Consider the following 22,501-nt stretch of genomic DNA (forward strand, 5'->3'; position numbering starts at 1 on the left):
AGCATTGAGATTAGTAGTTATGTCTGCCAAAAATGCAAAGTCGCATCTCCATTGGTTTTCTTTCAGTTCTGGCACGGAATGGTCGTTCATATCGAGAAACATATCAATGTCGTTTAGTAACTGAAAGAACTGGTTTAACAAGTTCCCACGGCTCAGCCAGCGCACCTCAGTATAATAAGGTATGTCTCCGTTTGCACTGTATAAGTCTTCAAGGAATGATTTAAATTGGCGATGTCTCAGTCCATGTTTTCTGAGGTAGCTGGTGGTACGAACTACAACGTCCATGACATCGTTCATCGTTACACTCCTTGCACACAACTGTTCCTGATGCAGCATACAATGAATTCCTCTGATATCGTGCGACACCCCAAGCTCTTGCAGTTCTTGTTTTAGTCGCGCCACGAACCCTGCTTGCTTCCCAACCATAGCAGGTGCCCCATCGGTCTCTACAGAAACCAGTGCTTTCCACGCAAGGCCTGTATTTTCGACACTTTCTTCAACACACGCAAGAATGTCAGCACATGTTATTGTGCCCTTCATAGGTACTATGTGCAACAGTTCCTCTCGAATCTCCAGATCACTATGTACACCACGAATAAAACTAGCAAGCTGCGCAGTATCTGTAACATCCGTACTTTGGTCGAGCGCCAGGGAAACTGCAATAAACGTTTTCGAAAGTTCCGATAGCTGGCTCAAAACATCATCTGCAAGATGTTCTATGCGTCACGCAATAGTCTGTCGGGAAAATGGAACCGATTCGAACAGCTGTATTCGAAAAGAACAAAAGTATTTTGCTGATATTACTATACACTCCTTTATTAGGTGTCCGTCTGTGAAAGGGCGGAACAATCTCGCAATATGCAACACAATTTTGTAACTCACCCGCACAGAGGCTTCACACGTTCTCTACCCGTCTTCCTTTTCGGATGCGGCCTTATTCTCTTTCAACTTCTTCAATTCTTCTTTGCGAAGATGTCCCTCAAGTTCCCCGTATTGCTCCACGTGATAAGTACTGCAGTGACGTTGAACTTTTTAAATCCATGTAATGTTTGAAAGCACACTAAACATTTGGCTACACCGTCTTCTTGGACAAAGAGATAATCCTCCTCCCACTGCGTGTAGAACTTAAGTGTAGGTGTAGGGCAGCGTCGTTTCGCCATCTTACCACTTTCAACTCTTTACAACGACTGTGGTCGATACTGGTCTCTATAAGCAGATGTACACAAGAGGAGTTAGTGGCTAGATAAATAACGTATTATGTATGCAGATGCCAAAACTGGAAGCACGGATGATAGTAGGCTGAGCATAAGTGGCACTAGTCGCTATCTGCTATACACCAGTAAAGCTGTTTCGTCATGTACTTAATCTTTACTTTTTTACTACTACTACTACTACTACTACTACTACAACTACTACTACTACTACTACTAATAATAATAATAATAATAATAATAATAATAATAATAATGCGTATTATTATTACTATTATTATTATTAGTAGTAGTAGTACTAGTAGTAGTAGTAGTAATATTCGGACCAAAGAGGGATGAAAATGGGGATTGTAGGAAATTCATAACGAGGAATTGCATAGTTTATTCCGCTCACCTAACATTGTTAGAGTCATTAAGTGTAGAAGGCTCAGGTGGGCAGGCCATTTAGCCAGAATGGAAGAAATTAGAAACGCTTTCATAATTTTAACTGAAAACCCAATTGGAAGAAGACCACTAGAAAGACCTAGGCGTAGATGGGAAGAAAATATTAAGATGGATCTTGCTGAAATAAGAATACAGAGTAGATACTGGACGCAGTTGGCTAAGGACAGATGTTAGTTGAAATATTTTGTAAACGCGGCATTGAACCTTCGGTTTCCATAGGCCATAGAGTTAGTTAGTTAGTTAGTTATTATTATCTAAGAGAAATGTTCAAATGTTTTTAAGAGACAATTACACAGAAGAACTGAGTTCCGACCAAACACTAATTTTCCGGGAGGAAATTCCAGATCAGCCCAGTCCACTTTAAACATTATCCGTGCAACCCACGTTTCATCTTCAAGACATTGGGAATAATTGTTCATATCATTCAGTTGGAACGTTTCCTTCCGAGTTTACGCTGTTACAGTAGGCATACAACATTGTGACTTTCAAAATCAATCAGTAAATATCGAAGAAAGACAAGCGTGTAGCTTCAGTCGTTGATATGATTTAACATTCTTTTTCACTTTTAACAAGCCACCGGCAAGCAACCAACCAGGGACAATATATTTTTCATTATTAAAAAGCCACTCCTTGTTAAAAAAACACTAATGGTAGTAACTAATGGTCACTCTTAAAAATGGAAAATCTCTTTGGCTCTCTTAATATTTTGTTTGATTCTTTGCGATCAAAGTAACTTTAAAAGTGGAGTAAGAAATACTATTCTTCCTATTGATAGTGTATTAGTGGCTTCTAATCTCCACAACCAACCCTTTGCAAAGCCTATTCATATACACATACATGCATAAGCTAATTTTCTGGAGATAATACTTAGATAATTAGAAACAAGTGCTACAGTGTTTTTTTTGTATCAACACATTATCTCTTATCCTAAAAAGCCAAACAACATAATATAACAAACCCACACTCGGATTAAGAACTTCATAATATAAATTATATATATATATATATATATATATATATATATATATATATATATATATATTGAAAACTGGTTTTCCATTGGGCAAACTAGAAATTTTTTGTAAATGTAAGCGATGGTTTGGTTCCACCACATCTTTCTTTAACAAAAGGAAAGAAAAAAGAAGAAAGGAACGTACATAGTTTATCATTTGATTGTTGTTACAAGTTTGGGTTGTCTATAGTTAACGGTTACCACATTGTAAAAAAAACATTTTACACTAAATGGCAATCAGACACCATACATACTTTTTTTATTTGGTAAGCTAGTGATTACCGCCAAGGTTGACAACACTTCCGCTCCTCGAAGGACGAAACCCGAAGATGCCCGAAGTACGAACAACGATATATGCACGTGTTATGCTCGTGAGCGTTCACGAGGAGCGTTTCCACTATCTGCTCGCCGTGGCCAGGGCTGCCCATATCTTATGAAAGGGAATGGACCCCTGTATACGTCCATATAACTATATAAGGTAATAGCACCTCATCAAAGAGGGATAAATTAGGTTAAAAACCTCCGAAATTTGAATTTTTGACAATTTTTTACCCACAAAAGGGAACGACATAGACCCCCAATACTGATAGTAGTACATACTATGGTCCTAGGCTACCACACCAAACTTTTAGATTTGGCAATTTCCAAAATTTAAGGAGGGCGGTCCTATGTACCCCTGCCAAAATTTAGGGGGTGGGCCAAGGTACCCCTGCCAAAATCTAAAGGGGTGGTTCTAAGTACCCCTAGGTCATTAACCCTAGGCCAAGGTCGTTGACCTTTTGACCTATGACGTCACAAAAAAAATTTGCTGACTCGGCTGGCCATACGGGGGTCAGTACTATTTTTTGGCCTGTGAGATTAAATTGCATTAGAATCTTTTTTAGATTGGCTTTGGTTTTATAGTGCATTTCAGCTGAAAACTTTCAACGAACCATGCAAGTATAAGCCTAACGAATTGTACCATGCAAAAGAGAGTTAGTTAAGATTGGCACAGCAGGTGCGAAGTTGCTCTTGGAAAATATTGAAATTGTTTCCTGTCTCATCGTTAATTGGATTTTGCAAATTCTCAATCCAACTTGAAACAATGTAACTAATCGAGGTTCCTCGAAGCCTTACTCTAGCCAAGCTTTAGCTTTAGTAGTCGTCCATTATATCATCGCTTCGTATGATCACAGTTATCCCAGAGGAATTAAACGATTCATATTGGGTAATCGCGGCACAGTGTCAGTTATTCTCAGACCCGTTTGTCATGGTCAAAGGAATTGGTCACTTAAAGTCAATTCTTTTTCTGCGTTACAAACTTTTATCAAATCCAACTATTTACTTGGACTTTTATGAATATCAAATTATTACTCAGTTTTATTGATTTTAAGAATAAAACGTTATTTTATATCACTTAGGTTACAGACATTCAGTGGACATTGGTACTCATAATGCAACTTAGTACGTGACTGTTTTGTTCAAAGTTTGTGATATTCTGAATTTTGTGGTGATACTCAGTACAAATTAGAACGTGGCAACGTAATAATTTTTTTTAACGAGAGAACTCATATGTAAACAAAGCCATTGGCTACAAATGAGTTGTAAGTTATTATGAATAGTCAGTCCATACATAGTAACTAGATTATAAGGTGACTTATTTGCAGTATAGGTAATGTAATATTTTATTGATGCTTGCTTCATTAAAAACTGCAATACAATTTAACAGAAACCAGATCATTTCATAAACACTGCCAAATACTTAGCACCAGTAAAGCTACATTCTTGATTTTTTCATCAAGTAACGTTTTGCGGCATCTTACGGTAAATATTGGACAATTTCTTACAGTTCTATTTCTAGAATATTTCTATAAAGCTATAGCGGTAGTGTGAGAACATATGGAATTTTTGGTGTCCTACAATCTCATTATTTGGCTGTCCGCTTCTCTCGAACGCTGTGCAAAAGTTCTGTGTAGTACATTCATCAGCTGGATACAGGTGAACTACAGTGACAATATCTAGTTACTCTAGCAGATTAGGTCCACCTTTCTCTTCTTGAGCACAGCGCTTTCTAAATTAATTGGGATTGAGCCTCCGTAACCACTCCCAGTTAGGAAGAAATATTATGTGTTTTGTATCCCTGTATAGCAAACTCAGCAATATGATTATAGCCCAGCCCGTTACCATCAATCGCCCAATGAAATATTGAAATATAAAGCTCTTTCTCTCTCTCTCTCTCTTAATATATCGGGTGTTGCAAAATAAGAGTTACAACTCTTGGGAGGTGACTGGTGGCACTGAGACAAGAAAAAAAAGTTCTTTTGAAATTTCGACTATCGGACATAGTTTCGGATCTACAAGGTGCCGAAAGCGTAGGAAAATGACTTTCGGCCGCCAATACTTCGGAAATTATCCAACGTAAAGCGGGAGGGTAAAAAATTTACTGAAGAATTCATATCTGCTGCATTGAATTGTGCATGTTCCACAATCCTACCATGCACGCGCAAGGGATTCCCCAAAGGAACGTAGGGAGTCCCGGATTATCTACCAAATGAAAATCGGTCTAAATGAATATGAATTGATAGGGTTTCTACCAAGTAGCAATAATTTGTTTGTATTAAGCCGATATCTGAAACAAATACAAAATGGCAGACACCTTCATGACCGTTGTGTGTGATTACATAATCGCCAGATACGGATGCTGGTGAACAGTGACGTTATTAGCAGTAAGCGTAGCATATTTGTATTCGAATGCTCTAGAAAGACATCTCGAGTGTCGGTAGAGCACAATGAATGAAGCAGAGTGATTCATATGTGTAGAAACAAGAAAACGAAATAAATGCATTCATACTACGCAAATGTGAATTCAAAGCGTCGGAAATGTAAGGAATATCATAAAGAACATAAAAGCCATTGCGAATTCGCAAATAATATTCTCTCAATATTCAAACTGATGCAATATTATATGCACGGTTGCATACCAATAAAAACGCAACAACTGAAATTGTGGGAAGAGCCTCACATAGAATTTGAGGAAAGTAAAGGAATGTCACTAGTTGGATCGCATAATCGATTTTGAAATGTGACCAATGTATGTGTTGATATCAACAAGTAGCTAATGGACAAATAATGTCAACATGTTCCACTACTGCTGGGACACCGTCCCACGTGCGAAAATAGGAAAATAACGTCGGGCATTCTGCTATTACGTCTGGTGCACTTTCTCGTAGAACGTAACTAGAGCGCGATTGCATCAATGTATCTATTTGTTTGGTACATTGTTCCACAGTCGACGCATATGAAAAGAAATCTCCTAATTCATGGTTCAAATTGAGATAGAGTGTGAAAATAACAAACTTGTATCATGTCCCACGTATTCTGGGACATATGACGCACTCGAAATATAGGAAAATACCTCCAGAAATTCGTACCTTACACACAGTTCACATGCCAAGACGAAGATGAAAATGAACCAATTTGGTACATGTAACACTACCGCTGGAACACCATACATATGGAAAATAAAACAATATGAGAAATAAGAATAATATATTACAGCTCTGATTGTCTACAACCGTGCAGTAGGAATAAAAAAAATAAAAAATACAAGCATGTCGAGAGGCTGCTAAAGAGCACTTGCCAAACAAAGTGGGTGTCCCTCAAAGAAATTAATACAAAGAAAGTGAGACTTCGTCGTACCCTCAGGACTAGAGCGTGTGGTCGCATTTTTCAATCCTGCTGGGAGCCCACGGCCTAAGAAAAAGTCCCGAGTAATTGTTTTCCAATTTTGCGCACGTGGGACGGTGTCTCAGCAGCAGTGGGACATGTTGACATTTATCCATTAGTTACATGTCGATATCAACACACACACTGGCCACATTTTAATATCGATCCTGCGATCCTATTAGTGACATTCCTTTAGTTTCCTCAGTTTCTTTGTGATTCCCCTTGCACAATTTTAACTTGGCTTCAGTTGTTGCATCGTTCTTGGTATGCAACTGTACACATCGGTTTGGGGAAAATCATTGGTGAATTGGCAATGGCTTTCATGATGCTATTCCTTACATTTCCGAAGCTTTGAACTCACATTTACTGAGTGTGAGTGCATTTCTGGGTATTTTTCGTTACGTGTAAATCACCCTGTGATCACACGTGAATCACCCTTTGATCACACATGTGAATCACCCTACTTTATCTGTTGTCCTCACCGACACTCCAGAAGATTTCTAGAGCTTTTGAGTACAAATTCACTGCACTTAATATTTTTAACCGCACTATTGGCCAGCATCCGTATCTGGCGATTATGTAATCACACACAACGGGCGTGAAGGTGTCCGCCATTTTGTATTAGTTCCAGATATCGACCTAATACAAACGAATTATTGTTACCCGGTAGAAACCCTATCAATGCATATTCATTTAAACCAATTTTTCATTTGGCAGATAATCCGGGACTCCCTACGTTCCTTTGGGGGATTCCTTGTGCGTGCATGATAGGATTGTGAAACATGCACAATTCAATGCAGTAGGTATGACTTCTTCAGTGATTTTTTTACCCGCCCTCTTTACGTTGGATAATTGCCGAACTATTGCCGCCCGAAAGTCATTTTCTCACGCTTTCGGCACCTTGTAGATCTGAAACTATGTCCGATAGCCAAAAGTACAAGATAACTTTTATCTTGTCTTAGTGCTAGGAGTCGCATCCCAAGAGTTGTAACACTTATTTTGCAAAACCCGATATATATATACGGTTACAAAGAGTTCAAGTTTTAGTGTTACAACTTCGCGAAATAATTAAAATTCTAATTATAACTTATTTTCTTCGTTTTTCACTTTTGACAAGAATTTCTTTTTTCGTAGATACACTTACAGCTCTGCGTATTTCTACATATACATGTTTCCAACATCAAGAATATACCGTGATGTACTTTATGGAAAATTGGAAATTCTAGGTAAAATTTAAAGTTGATTTTAATAAATTACATCTTAGTTTTACGTTAAGTTTACCAACATCAAAATTAATAAAAATAGCTGCTGAATAATAATTGTAAATATAAAGTACTAATAATTAGTAATTTATTTGAAGGATTACCAACAAATATGACTAAATTAAAAAGGAACCTGACAAATTTCCTTTGCACTATAAATATAATTATAGCTTTCCTTCCATGGTTCTAGAGCTTATTATCGTATACATGAGTCGTCGAATACTGCACTAGTTCCTCATGGTATAACTTATAATAACTATTATAAGCTCTAGTTGTGCCGTGTACCTTGTAGTTCAAAGCCAATTTTCATATAGCTGTTCAACCATATTTGTACAAATTACACATTTCCAGAACGATTTGCATGGCTATTGAAGCAAAAATTCTCTGTTAAGCATATTTCGTTGTGATTTTTCTATTTGTAGTTACTACTTGGTATTTCGTCTTGAGCCAGATATCCACTTTCGAGACACCTTCTTCCATTCTCAGTACCTGCTGCTATATTTTTTATTCTGGAAAATGGTTAAAGCAAAATATACTAATACGAAACTTTTAAATGTCTGCAGAATCTTAGTACCAATGTTGGCCAGCATGTAACAAATTTCCATGGATATCGTTTGTTAGAAATGCATGTGTGCTCTTGTCTCTCAGAGCGATTCCTAAATAGCAATCACCTATTTCTATATTATAAATATGTTGAATTCATAGTTTGAAAATCCCTATTTAAATAGACAAAAGAAGATGTAAACGATAACGTTAATGCATAACTCTAAAACGGTTTCTATGCCTGTAAAATCCCAGTTCTGATTCACTTGAGAAAGAAGAATACAAATAGGGAAAAACTCATAAATTTGTATTTTTTTCCTTTCTCGTGCTGTCCTTTCTTTCAATAATAATCAGATACATAAAATGGAGTGTCAGATGTGAGGGTGAGAGTTATTTAACATTCTAATAAGCTATTGATCAAAGTGTAGTAGATTGTATACTCTGTATATATCTGGCTAATAACTGCAGCTTTTAAGTTAAGAAAAACGTTGTATTACATTTTTTCCTTTTATGACATTATATGAAATTTCTATAGTGTATTGTGAACATTGGAAATAATAATAGAATGTAATTATCAATTTTGGTATGGACTGGGATTTCAATTAAATCGCGAGGTGATAAAGAGGTACGTATATCGCCTTCATCCTCATGATAATAGGCAAAAGATATTATCTTTTGTTCAAACTTCGGAGCAATATTTTCTATGCGTGCGATATGAGACTATAGTTGTACAATCCTCACATCTCTCTGGGTTCGACTTCTTAACCATTGGTATCATAAATGTGTTCAGAAGATATTTTGTTACTGTCCTGTTTCGTATATTTTTTCACAGGAAGATTATTGTTATCGCCTTTGCCTCCCATTTTGTTATTTAGTTCGATTTATGTATTATCTGTTCCGGTGTATTTTCCATTCATAATCTCTCATACTTTTTTTTTATCAACCTTCTCAAGTATACTAAAATGTCTCCCATTTTCACGTACTTTATTTTCTACATTAATATCTCTGCCATACGATCAATTGCTATTCCTCTCTAACTCCTCAACATCCATCTCCGTCTTCCTAAAATTTTACATTCCTCGCTGACTACCTTCTCGTTCCTTTTCCTATTGCCTTAGTAATAATTACTTGTTTCCTCCAAGAATTCATAGATTTTAAATGCTAATGCACTTCTTAATATTTCGGAAACCTTTCTATTTTTTTCTCACTTCACTTTCCCTTTCCTATAACACTTCCCTTTCTGCGTCTCATTCACTTCGTAAGTATTTGTTTAACGTCTTGTTTATTTTTCTGCCCTTTTTAAGTATAAACTTATTTTCATGACTTTTTATTTCCCTCAGTTTCTACAACATCAGGTTTGTGTTCCACGTCTTTCAGCCATTTTCTGTTCGCTACTCCAAATGGTCTTGGTATATACGAAGTTTTCTTATGTTTCCAGCATCTGTTACATCATGATCTTTCTTTTCTTTTTTTCACCATTTCACTCCGAAATTTTAAACGTAAATATTTCTTACCATTTTTGGTTTCCAACTTTTTGTATACAATATTTCGTTGCTAGTTTTGTTCTGTTTACATTTCCCAGTGAACAATCATTTTCGCCAGAGCAATATTATGATCAGAAAAAATGTCCGTCTTGGAAAGTGTCTTCTCGTTCTCAAAGCTATTACGACATCTGTTCTGAATAATTAAATAGTTTATTTCATGTCTTGAGTAGTTAATTGAGAACTTTCATGTATGTCGCATTTTGTGTTGATTGAACCAAGTACTGATAGATATATAAATTTATAAATATATAAATTTATGTGTGCTTTAATGTTTTGTTTTTAAACTCTTCTTTTAATTGGTAAAGTTGTGATTCCAGTTTTTCATGAATACTTATAAATGACATTGAAATTATCTGGCTCATAATCACGTAGAAATCACTCAGCCAATTGGAATATATTTTTTAAAAATAGCACCTGCTCTGACCATGATGTTTTAAATGCTGATTCCATTAAAATGTGTATCTTAAGAGAAGAGACAATGTACGTGACGTAAAAATAGAGTATTTCACAATAACTTTCTCTTACAAAATGAGACCCAAATTATTCACTGGTCATTAAATTATGATAGAGTAGACAAATGTTATCGATCGTATGCTTAGACCAAGTGGCACTAAAAATTCACATTTTATAATGGGTGAAATGAAGAATGTTAGAATGGCTTAATTTGACGTTTTGAAAATAGTTACCACAATGTTCTGTTTGGACTTGTATAATTTCATTTTCAATTAAAGGCTTATTATTATAGGTACAGGTAAGTTAAAGACAAAGAATAATTAATGTCAGGACGTTACATTATAGCTGTCTTATGGTTTCCTTCTTTTCACTATGATTGGAATGAGCATCTCAAGGGGAAAGGCAAGTTCAAATACATTTCTTCAAATATTTCCCAACACCCTTCCCTCTTGGAAAAATTATAGAAGTTGAAATATCTAGAAATTACATTCAATTCACTACTCCTAAAAATTTCTTAAATCTAAAATGATACTGAAACAAACATTGCAAAAATTACTTCCGAAATATCTGTTGTTTGAACCCTAGAGTATACTCCTCCTTCATACTGGCTTCTTTGTAAACAATGAAATACCAATCAGTACAAAAATGTTTTGTAATTTAAGATTATCCTGTCTGTTTGTATTCAAGCTTTTTGAAACCTGAAAAAAGAGTACACTACAAGGACAACTTATATGACAATTTAAAATATAGTGTTAGACACACTGAGTTTCTCACTATGGCAAACAGTATATTAGAGTCGTCAAGTTAAAGAAGAATACTGGTCAAAAGATCGAAAAATTACTTCCAGCACATTACCGGATCAGTACCCTTCAATCTACACATCAATGGTAATACAGAAACAAAGATTATTACTTAGAGTAAAATATAGGACATTGAAATTAATGTTTGGTTTTGAGTAGGGGATGAATCTCTGTCATATGTACTTATATAACACAGTAAACGTTTGGACAAAAACATCAGGATCTGTACTGGGTGATAGTGGGACGAGTAAAGGTAGGACCTATAATTTATGTTTATTTTCAGTGACCTGCATAGTGATCGTTTATACCAGTGTTGAAGCATTTGAGGTTTGTGTTAAATGTAATTTTCGCATTTTTACATCAATATCACCATTTGAGTTTGATGAATAGGTTGATGAAGTCAATAGTTTATTCTTCAGAAAAATTGGTGTTTAATCGTACGTTTAGAGACCTTTTTACCAGAATACGGAATAGCTTCACGTTGAAGGATAGATCAATATCAATAATGCTATTATGTAACAGAGCAATTCAACTTACGTAATTGATAATAATATAGGCAAAAGTGCACAGATAATTTCCACTCCAGGGCAGGCCATTCTTTACTAATTTTGTGTACGTTGCACGTATACAAAATAACCAAGATTATAGAAAATGTTCGGCTTTACGCAGAACTTACTAGAGCATATAATCTATATTTTACCTCAGAAGTACCTATTCCAAAAATGTTTTACAGCAGAAAGTACTGGCTCTATTTTGTGTTTGTAAGATGAAAATTGATTTAGTTGAAATTATTTTACAGATTTTATAATGGTCTTGCTAAGGGGGGTGTCAGGTAAAGTTCGCAGTCGTTTGTAGCAAGTAAATGTAATAAATGAACCCTAGCGTAAGAAACGTATCAACAGAGACGTATGTGGTAGCTAAAATCAAAGTAACACACTGATAACTTTCTTACGAAATGGCCACTATAAGAAAAGGTAGCAGTTCTTGCCTGTTGTTGTCTCTCGAACTTGCAGTGAGACAGAAACTGTGGCACTGCAAACTAGAAAACAATTTTGGAGGAAGAATATAATTTATACCCCTGAGAAATAAAATGAGATGTTTTGACATGCTAAAGATTCCTAACCCACAGATTTACACTTCTCTTGGAAACATTTGCAATTGTAAGGAGAGGTGGACAAAGTAAGAAAATCAATGAAACCAGATTTCCGTTTCAAAATACCGACATGTACGACATAAAGCTTCCAGTATGCGTTCTTAGCTGCTCACGAAGTTACCCGGACATGAACGGCTATATTTGATCTTTAAGTTTAATTCTATTCTCATATTCTTTGAGTTATTTCATTCTTGACTTTCGTGTTCTAAACTATATGACATCGTAAATGGTTAAATCCATCTGAAGTGGTCCATAACAGGTTGCTGGACAATCTACGAAAATAATAAAAAATTAAATATTATTAACTTTTATATGTATGAGATCAGTAACACTATTCACATTGTAGTATTACAACTGTTCCTCAATGGAGGCCATCTTTGTTGTCAATGGAGTGTCAACTTTTGCATTAGCAAGCGTGTACGAACAATAAAGCTGCTCAGGACGTACCAATTAGACGAACTCCAAAAAAATGAATGTTTACAGGAGAGACTAAGGTACTCGGAGAATATACACTGCTTCTTTGCATCTATCTATCCTATGTATCGCAACTTCGTAAACACATTAACTTCCATAGCTGGTATTTGATTTAAATGACACTTTGCTGATACATGGAATTCCTTAATATCGCAGTCCACTTCGATGGTGGGTGTCGTAGGTGCAAGGGGGAGCTAATTCTCTCTCGTGTATACGTGGCAATGATCATGTTGCTAGAAAAATGGTACAAATGCCACTCGCAAGACCTGCACAAGTGAACACTAATACTAATTTCTGAACCATTCGTTTATTTTGAGATCTAGCATTTTTTTCCGGATTGCGACCATCGTCACACGCATGCTTTCTTCGAATATTTACCACGGCCTCACTTTTAATCACAGCGTAATATCAGTCCTGATTTTTCTTGTAATAGTTTATTAACATTATTAACAGAATTACTTTGTGCCACAGGCTGAAATTTTTAGCAATTTGCTCTACTGTTAATTTACCCTTCAAAAATGGCATTAGAATCAGCAACTTCAGCATTCGGACCCCTATAAATCTACAGTGTGTAACCATACTTATATTACGCTAATTTCGGTATCTTAGTATTTTCAATTAAATTATATATAACCTGAGATTCGAAAATTAGCGTACGTATGGGTGGGAGAGGAGAACACATCGATCGGTTCCCCCGATATTAATTTTAGTGGTTTCGTAATTCCACACTGAAATATAGAAAGGATACGTAGTCTATTATCGCTACTAACAAGCAATGCTACGAAAATAAATATCTGAATAGTAGTAGTAGGATTTGAGTTCATAAAATAATACTCTTACAACCGATCTCCTTTAGAAATTGAAACAATATATTTAAACTTTCAAGAACCCAATAATCAACATATATTTAACAATTCAACAATCAGTATTTCATTATGGTCTTCGTAATAGTGGAAAGAGAATTTCAATAGATTCAATCTTAGACTATTATCCAATTAGCAGCGTAACTTATTTGCCTCAGTACCAGCTAACTTGTTCTAACTAGTCACGCCGATTGGTAATAATGCAGGAATCTAATTCAACTTAGAAAAAAGGAGAAAAGTTATAGGCAAAGTGCCTAAAACTAATTAAATGGCAAACGGCCCTTTTAAAAGCAAGACTAATATAATGAAGGAAAGAAAAGCATGAAACTTACGTACCTCGCTGCCTTATTAAGCCAATCCGTGCTATCGAATAGAACAAATAGCCGACATAAGGTTACAGCACTCCACTTTAAACTTCATGATTACATTCGAATTTTAAACTTTAACAGAGTTATACTTCGAATATCACTCGTAGATTATGTATATAGAATAACTTTTGATACAATAACTCGATCACAAATTATGATAATAGTAGCGAAACAACAATTATACTTCCTCCCTCGGACGTTCCAGCACAACTATGGCCACCTATAGAGATAGCTCATCGGTCGTGCTAGTACGTCCCACCAGAGGGCATAACCAACAAAACAAAAGAATAGGCAAGAACGAAAAAGCTTTTTCGGTACAAAATAATATAATAATATAAATTATTCCTAGAGACACCTTTTCTATAAATATTTAATAACCAGTGACATAAAATCCATAAAATCTATGGATTATATGTTACACCCTCGCCCCGGCCCACTCGCAAGCAAAAAAAAATCTTTTTTGAAAGCGAGCGAATCGAGAAATAAAGAGAATTACAGATAAGGACATATTGTGGACGATATTAGAAAAATGTTAGTATAGGAAAGAAAAGAACAAACACTCATCCAAACAATTATACTAAAAAGTAAAAAGAAAAAAAATCCCCCTATATCAACCATACAAAGTCACTCATACTAGGGAAAGTTTAGGAAAAGAGAAAGTAAATTATCAATCCACATACGTCCATCTGAATTCACCGTGGGTCCAACTAGTAAAACTATTTGCAAAAGTTTCAGAAAACATTAATTATCATTATAACCAAACACTTAATAGAATCGTAACATCCAAATAATATGTTAATAAATAATATCAATTCCTATGGAAAAAAATTACTTTCAATATATAATTATTTCTTTTTAAGTGCAAAATAAAAATCTGATGTAGTTATAATCTCCAAACCGATTCTCATAACATAACACAATACCTGATGAAAATAACATGAATACAAATACATGTATCCGACCTTCAAATTTCCTTTCATATCCTCCTTCCGGCAATCCATAAGGATACCAAGAAATCATGGGTTCCCATTACGTTCACAACAAATGGAGACGAAATACAAAACAAGAAGCCGAACAAACATGACTAGATTAGCAGGTGGCCACCCTACATAAATAGAAAAAAGACAAACAGTACGAAAACACCAAAAACAATTTACATACATATAAATATAATTTTTTACAATTTGCTGAAAATTTCAATATTACTCTTATATCATTACTCACACGTCTCTCTATATTAGTAACAGTACAGTACCAAAAATTCACGGTACAGACCTCCTCTCACGAAATCTCTTTACTAACGCCACATGCGTTCTTCTCACATCTCTCGGATTTTCTACATTCCGAACGAGTAATGTGTTGTTCGTCAACAGCTTAACGATCTCGAACGGTTCAGACCATCTCATAGATAATCCTTTATTAATCTTATCTGTCAATGAAGATTTCAGTTGGGATTTTAAAAGAACTTTCTGCCCCACCTGATAATCAGTGGGGACCCTATTTTGGTCATATAACCGTTTACGACGTTGCCACGCTCTCTCCATATTTTGAATAGCACATTTCAAAACATCACGATCTGGTTTATTCCGAAATAAAGTATCGATCCTCCATTTCACATCTAACGGATCATTGACATTATAATTATATTTCATCTCCATGGGAGAAACACGTGTCTCCTCGTGGATAGAATTATTCAAAGAGAATTCTATCTCTCCCAACATCTTATCCCAATGTTCCTGTTTATCATGAACATATGTTTTCAAAATATCTTTAATTACTCTTATCGGACGTTCCGCTGAATTTGCCGCAGGAAAATAAGGTGATACCCGACAATCTCTAATCCCCAATCCCGCAAGAAAATCACGAAAAATTTGTGATGTAAAAATTGACGCGTTGTCATGGGAAAGAATATGTATATAACCGTGTCGGTTCATCAATTTACGTAATATCCTAATAACAAGAGAACTTTTCAATTCCCTGAGAGGCTCTAACATTAAAAATTTACTGCATCTATCAACAATTATCAATATGTATCGCCCAGCCCTACTTCTTGGTAGGGGACCTAGGGTATCAATGTCCCAATGGGAATTAATAATTTTGCTTACTTCAGAGATTAACTCTCCCCGCGGGGTAACATTACTCGCTTTCGCGCGTTGGCATAATTCACACGAAGTAATATAATCATGAACGTCCGTAAAAATCCGATCCCACGTGTATCTCATGGCGATTCTATTGATTGATTTATAAACCCCTAGGTGTGACCCCAATAGTGGGTCATTATGGTACAAATCCATAATCATAGGCCTAAGAGCGTTCGGAACATATATCTTAAACGGACGAATATGAGCCTTTGTTTTCTTGCAAAGAATCCCATTAACTAATTTGAACGATTTAACTTCCTTACCTTGCTGCAATTGTTCAATAATCTGTAAACATTCAGGATCACGTAACTGATGTTCCTTTATGGAAATGGAAGAATTGGGATTATTCCAGAAATTTATATTTAACAAATTTTTCTTAATTTCTTCCTCACCTAAAGTGGTATCATAAATATCAAAATTGAAAGGATCATAAATCCGTGAAATCAAGTCTGCACCGATATTTTGGACTGATGACAAATGTTTAACATCAAAATTAAAGCATGCTAACCTATACAATAAGCTGCCATACTTTTTCATCCGCCTTACATTACTCAAGGCGTACGTCAATGCTTGGTTATCTATCAAAAGATCAAATCGATTACGTAAATACAATTTATATCGTTCAAGAGTTTCTACCACCGCCTGCAACTCAAGATGATACACACTCTTATGAAAGTCCGCTGGCTTAAGAGTTCGCGAATAGAAACTCACAGGCCTAATATTCCCGGCGCTATCCATTTGTTCGACGACCCCGCTAAGGGCCCGGGTGCTTGCATCCGTCCGCACTATGAACTTCCGATCTAATTCTGGTATTTTAACACAATCTGAGTTTCAAACAACTCCTTTATTTTGTCTAAAGCGGCCTGCTGCTCTGATTTCCAAGCAAATTTTGTCCGCATACTGCGCAACTTATGTATAGGATACATGATTTCATTAAATCCTTCAACAAACTTCCCATAAAACTGGAGAAATGCTGCCAAAGATATTAAACCTTTTCGATTTTTTGGTGGGGGTAAATTTCGTATAACATCAATTCTTTTAGGGTCCATTTCCAAGTTTCCATTTGAAATCACAAATCCTAAATAATTTATCTTAGTTTGAAACAATAGACTTTTAGTTGGTGATATTGTAATCCCATTATTACGGAAAATAGTAAGTACCTTCTCTAGCAAGACTTTATGTTGTTCTACATTTTTACTAAAAATAATTATATCATCACAGTAATATTCAATTCCTTCATCCTTCAACTCATACAATAACTTATAAGGTACTTCCATTAAAGCGTAACTACCCATTGTTAATCCAAAAGGTAACTTTCGGTACATATAACTACCGCGATGAGTTACAAAAGAAGTATATTTTTTGGAACGTTCCGACAATAATAATTGTGAATACGCTGAAGACATATCGACCACGGAAAACACTTTTCCTTTGCTCAAAGCCGAAAGAACGTCCTCCATAATGGGAGAAGGCTGAGAAACAATATTTAACCTTTTATTCAACTTAGAGTAATCGATCACAAGTCTCTTATTTCCCGTCTTTTTATCCACCAAGAAGGCAGGAAATGCCCATGGACTCGTTGATTTTTCTATTATGTTATCTTTTAATAAATTATCCAAAATTTTATCAAGCTCTTTCTGGTCTTGGCGGGGCAAAGGATAAGGTTTTAACCGTATTGGTGATTCATCGCTTACATGAATATCTAAAGTATAGTTATGTACTGTGCCTACCTTTTCAGTAATAACATCGGAGTACGAAGCATATAACTGCTCTACATAACGTTGAAGCTCTCCCTCCGGATTATCCAATTGAGGATCTACAGCAGGTGACTCTCTTTTTGTGGAGGCCTGGGTACCATCAGTAGACGAAAACGACTCTTCAGTTACTATCCTCTGAAAACTGGACTGCTGGCTCAATCCTGCGACCGGGGACCGACTTGCCGCACTCGTACTATCAACCAAGGCATGAACCACTGGACCATCTTTTCTCAGCATCGCACCACGATTTCCTACAGCTCCCTGGATTCCATTAGTGACCTCCCTCTGGAGCCGCCTTCTCGGATTAGATGTGGGCCAAAACAACTCAATCCTCCCCCTCCGGTTCCGCTGGACTGGTCCACTAACAAAAGACTTAGAAGACTCATTAATGCTTGAACTTGATGGTATGTAACGTTTATAAAATATAGGGGCACGCACTTGTCCACCCTTTAATATCACTACGTCGTTCACCGTATCGATGACCATATGATTAGCTTTAACGGCATCAATACCCAATATAAATTTTGGAGACAAACAAGGGCGAATGAAAAATTTGATATTCATAGTAACAGAGTCAATCTGGATAGGTATTTCCACAGATTCATTAATAGTCACTGTTTTCCCGTCTATTCCCGAACCAACAAAACTTTCTTTTTTCCTTTTTATTTGTTTATTATTCTCCAACAATCTTACTAATGCATTGTCAATCAAACTAACTGTCGAACAAGTATCAATTGCACCTTCAACATGGTTTTCATGTATAATTGCTTTAACAAACACTGCAAGGGGGCGATACACCATTTTATCATTAAATGTCCGCCCACTTCCTTTCTTAAAATTACTGATGTTATTGTTTGTTCTTTTCTCTTGACCAATAGCTTTATTGTGAATAGGTTGCTGTCTATGGGGACAATTTACTAGTTTATGGTTTCCATGGCAAAGATGACACTTAATTCGCACTTGTCGAGGGATTTCTAGAAGCTTACGTTCATAAGTCAACACTGATTGTTGCTGCAAATTATAAGTTTGTAACCTATCTTTTAGTTCCTCAAGACTTCCTGGTTCAGAATACCGGAAAAGTTCATAACGCAATCGGGGATTCATACCTCCCAATATGTAATACAATATGGGAATTGAATCATATTCACCAAATAATATATAATAACAGTCAGACACGTGATCAAAATATTCCATTATATTTTCATCCCTGTCTTGCAAGCGTTCTAAAAAATGCTGTTTTATTACACGTAATCCGGTTTCTGAAATTAAAGCTTCTCGTATACGAGTTGTAACCCCATGCCACTCACAATTATTAGTATCGCACTCTAAAAGAATTTGTTTTAAAGCGCCTCCTGTTCTAGAAAGTGAAGCAATTAATACGATGTCAAAAGAATACAACATTGTCTTTACAATTTGATATAAACCTAGCAGCCACTCGAATAATAACACTTCATTGTGTCCATCACAAAAGGGCAAATTCGCAATCATTCGTTCAAAAGGTATTATGGCTATTGAGTTCATTAGTTTATCAGATTTAAAAGGAATAGCAACAGATTTGTCTTGAAAACCATGTCCTAAAGAAAAGTTTTTATATTGTTCAGTAGGTTGATAGCCTCGAGGCAATGAGTGAGATAAAGAAAAACCTGTTTGAAGGTCGCGAGCCTTGGCCTGCAGGTGTGGCATACTCGATTCACTATGACGGTTGATAAATACAGGATTTAAAATCCTTTGCCTTATCTTATAATGTCCACTTTTATAAACAATTTCACACAGTTTTGGTTTTGACAAATCCATTGGGGCTTCTAACGTTATAGACTCGGTGTTCTGGGTAATCAGTTCAAGGTCCTTATCACTATCGGAAAATGGAACACTCCGGTCACCTCTAATAGGTCCGGCGACATTCATAAGACTAATTTCGTCATCCACTATTATATGTTTTTGCTTACCATCAGTTTTTTCGTCTTTAGACAGATTCATGTTATGTTCATATAAAGAAATAAACTCCGATTTAACAAGAATAGCACAGTCCATGTAATATACCAACGAATAAGCTTTTACAAATGAGAAAATCCAAAAGCAACACTTGGATTGAACCCGAGACCTCTAGTGTCAATCTCACACCCCGTATACTTTACTCTTTCATTGCGAGCAATACTGAAATTCTTATACACCATAAATTATGCAATACTGAACTTTTTCCTTTGTATATCTACGAGTGATACTGCCCGATTACCACCCCTTCCATATACAGAAAATTAATGATAGTTGTGCTGGAATAATGTGTAACCATACTTATATTACGCTAATTTCGGTATCTTAGTATTTTCAATTAAATTATATATAACCTGAGATTCGAAAATTAGCGTACGTATGGGTGGGAGAGGAGAACACATCGATCGGTTCCCCCGATATTAATTTTAGTGGTTTCGTAATTCCACACTGAAATATAGAAAGGATACGTAATCTATTATCGCTACTAACAAGCAATGCTATGAAAATAAATATCTGAATAGTAGTAGTAGGATTTGAGTTCATAAAATAATACTCTTACAACCGATCTCCTTTAGAAATTGAAACAGTATATTTAAACTTTCAAGAACCCAATAATCAACATATATTTAACAATTCAACAATCAGTATTTCATTATGGTCTTCGTAATAGTGGAAAGAGAATTTCAATAGATTCAATCTTAGACTATTATCCAATTAGCAGCGTGACTTATTTGCCTCAGTACCAGCTAACTTGTTCTAACTAGTCACGCCGATTGGTAATAATGCAGGAATCTAATTCAACTTAGAAAAAAAGGAGAAAAGTTATAGGCAAAGTGCCTAAAACTAATTAAATGGCAAACGGCCCTTTTAAAAGCAAGACTAATATAATGAAGGAAAGAAAAGCATGAAACTTACGTACCTCGCTGCCTTATTAAGCCAATCCGTGCTATCGAATAGAACAAATAGCCGACATGAGGTTACAGCACTCCACTTTAAACTTCATGATTACAGTCGAATTTTAAACTTTAACAGAGTTATACTTCGAATATCACTCGTAGATTATGTATATAGAATAACTTTTGATACAATAACTCGCTCACAAATTATGATAATAGTAGCGAAACAACAATTATACTTCCTCCCTCGGACGTTCCAGCACAACTATGGCCACCTATAGAGATAGCACATCCGTCGTGCCAGTACGTCCCACCAGAGGGCATAACCAACAAAACAAAAGAATAGGCAAGAACGAAAAAGCTTTTTCGGTACAAAATAATATAATAATATAAATTATTCCTAGAGACACCTTTTCTATAAATATTTAATAACCAGTGACATAAAATCCATAAAATCTATGGATTATATGTTACAAGTGCCAGTAGTATCATAGCTCTGGATATTTGTGGAAACTCTTTACATGCTATAGTATTTAGCATGAAACTTATCAACACTCCACTATATGCCATTTCAACATAAAGCTTCCTTAAATGTGCTATTTTCTGTACATTTCCGGTTAATTCGTGAATTGGTTTGCAACTCTACATATTTATTTACACGAAAGAGTATATATTTCCTGTGTACCGAAGTCTCTTTTCTAAACATTTGTTTTTGTTTTGTTTTCGTCTGATTTGCACATCCTGAGCAACTATAGTTTTCGTCACGCTTGGAAATCCAAAAATTGGTACTACACCGACAACAAAGATGACCGTCATTCAGGTATTCTAGTACATACGACAACGTAAAGAGTGTTATTGACCTTCCCATACACGAGGTTCATGACACTCCAATTCTTATAATTTTTGGAGATTGTCGAGCAACCACTTTCAATATTTTTGGACCACTTCAGATGGATTTTCCCAAGTTCATTTTTCATTCCATATTTTATGAATTATTTTCAAATAACGTAATTCATTATTTTAAAAAGAATAGAAATCCAACGTTATTTTCTATTCTATGAAAATCCTGGGGAAATATGCTTTATTTACAAACTACTACTGCGTACATAAGTGAGGTTTTCAAGCTCCTTTACTAATTTAGAAATAATTGAACGAAGGTTTCAGCAGTTATATAGTATATTTTAGATTTTCCAATATTTTGATTTTTGAACTGATTTACTTTCTAAAACTTGATAATAGAATTCTAAACCAGTCAGTTCATTCTTAACATTCATTCAAACCGTAGATATCAGAGGAGGTTTCATTGTTGCATGTAATTTATAGAAAATCGAATAAACGAATTTACCCAATAAAAGAAAAGAATATATTCTTCCATCTTACACTAAAACATTACTGTAGTCGAAAAGTATAAATATTATACAGCTACATCCAAAATTATTGCACGTTGTATCTCTCCTTTTATGTCGTTATTCATCTTCAAGTGTATAGATCGCCTTTCTCGAGTCTGTCGTTTATAAACCTAATACCCCATGCAACTATTTTCGACACTTGGAAACAAATCATCGGTTTCTATAACGATTGGTAAATTTACATTAACAAGTGTGTAAATAATAGAGAATAATTAATACTAGAAGATACGTAGAAATTTATAAATAGAAAAATAAGTTTTAGCAAAATTAGATAGACGTTCACTACCTATAAACAATTGTTCATTTTACAAATGTGTGTAAAAATATATTTATATTTCCGGCAACTTTTCTGAATGTTACTAAAGAACATTACTGTTAGTTAATGATGTAAGTGAACATACAAAATGTTCGTGAGATGCAATTCCAGTAGATAGTCGACAAACTAATGGATATCGTTTACTGATCGCTCAATAC

The sequence above is a fragment of the Thermobia domestica genome, chromosome 3 (assembly GCF_964235325.1).
Source record: "Thermobia domestica chromosome 3, izTheDome1.hap1.1, whole genome shotgun sequence".
Taxonomy (NCBI): domain Eukaryota; kingdom Metazoa; phylum Arthropoda; class Insecta; order Zygentoma; family Lepismatidae; genus Thermobia; species Thermobia domestica.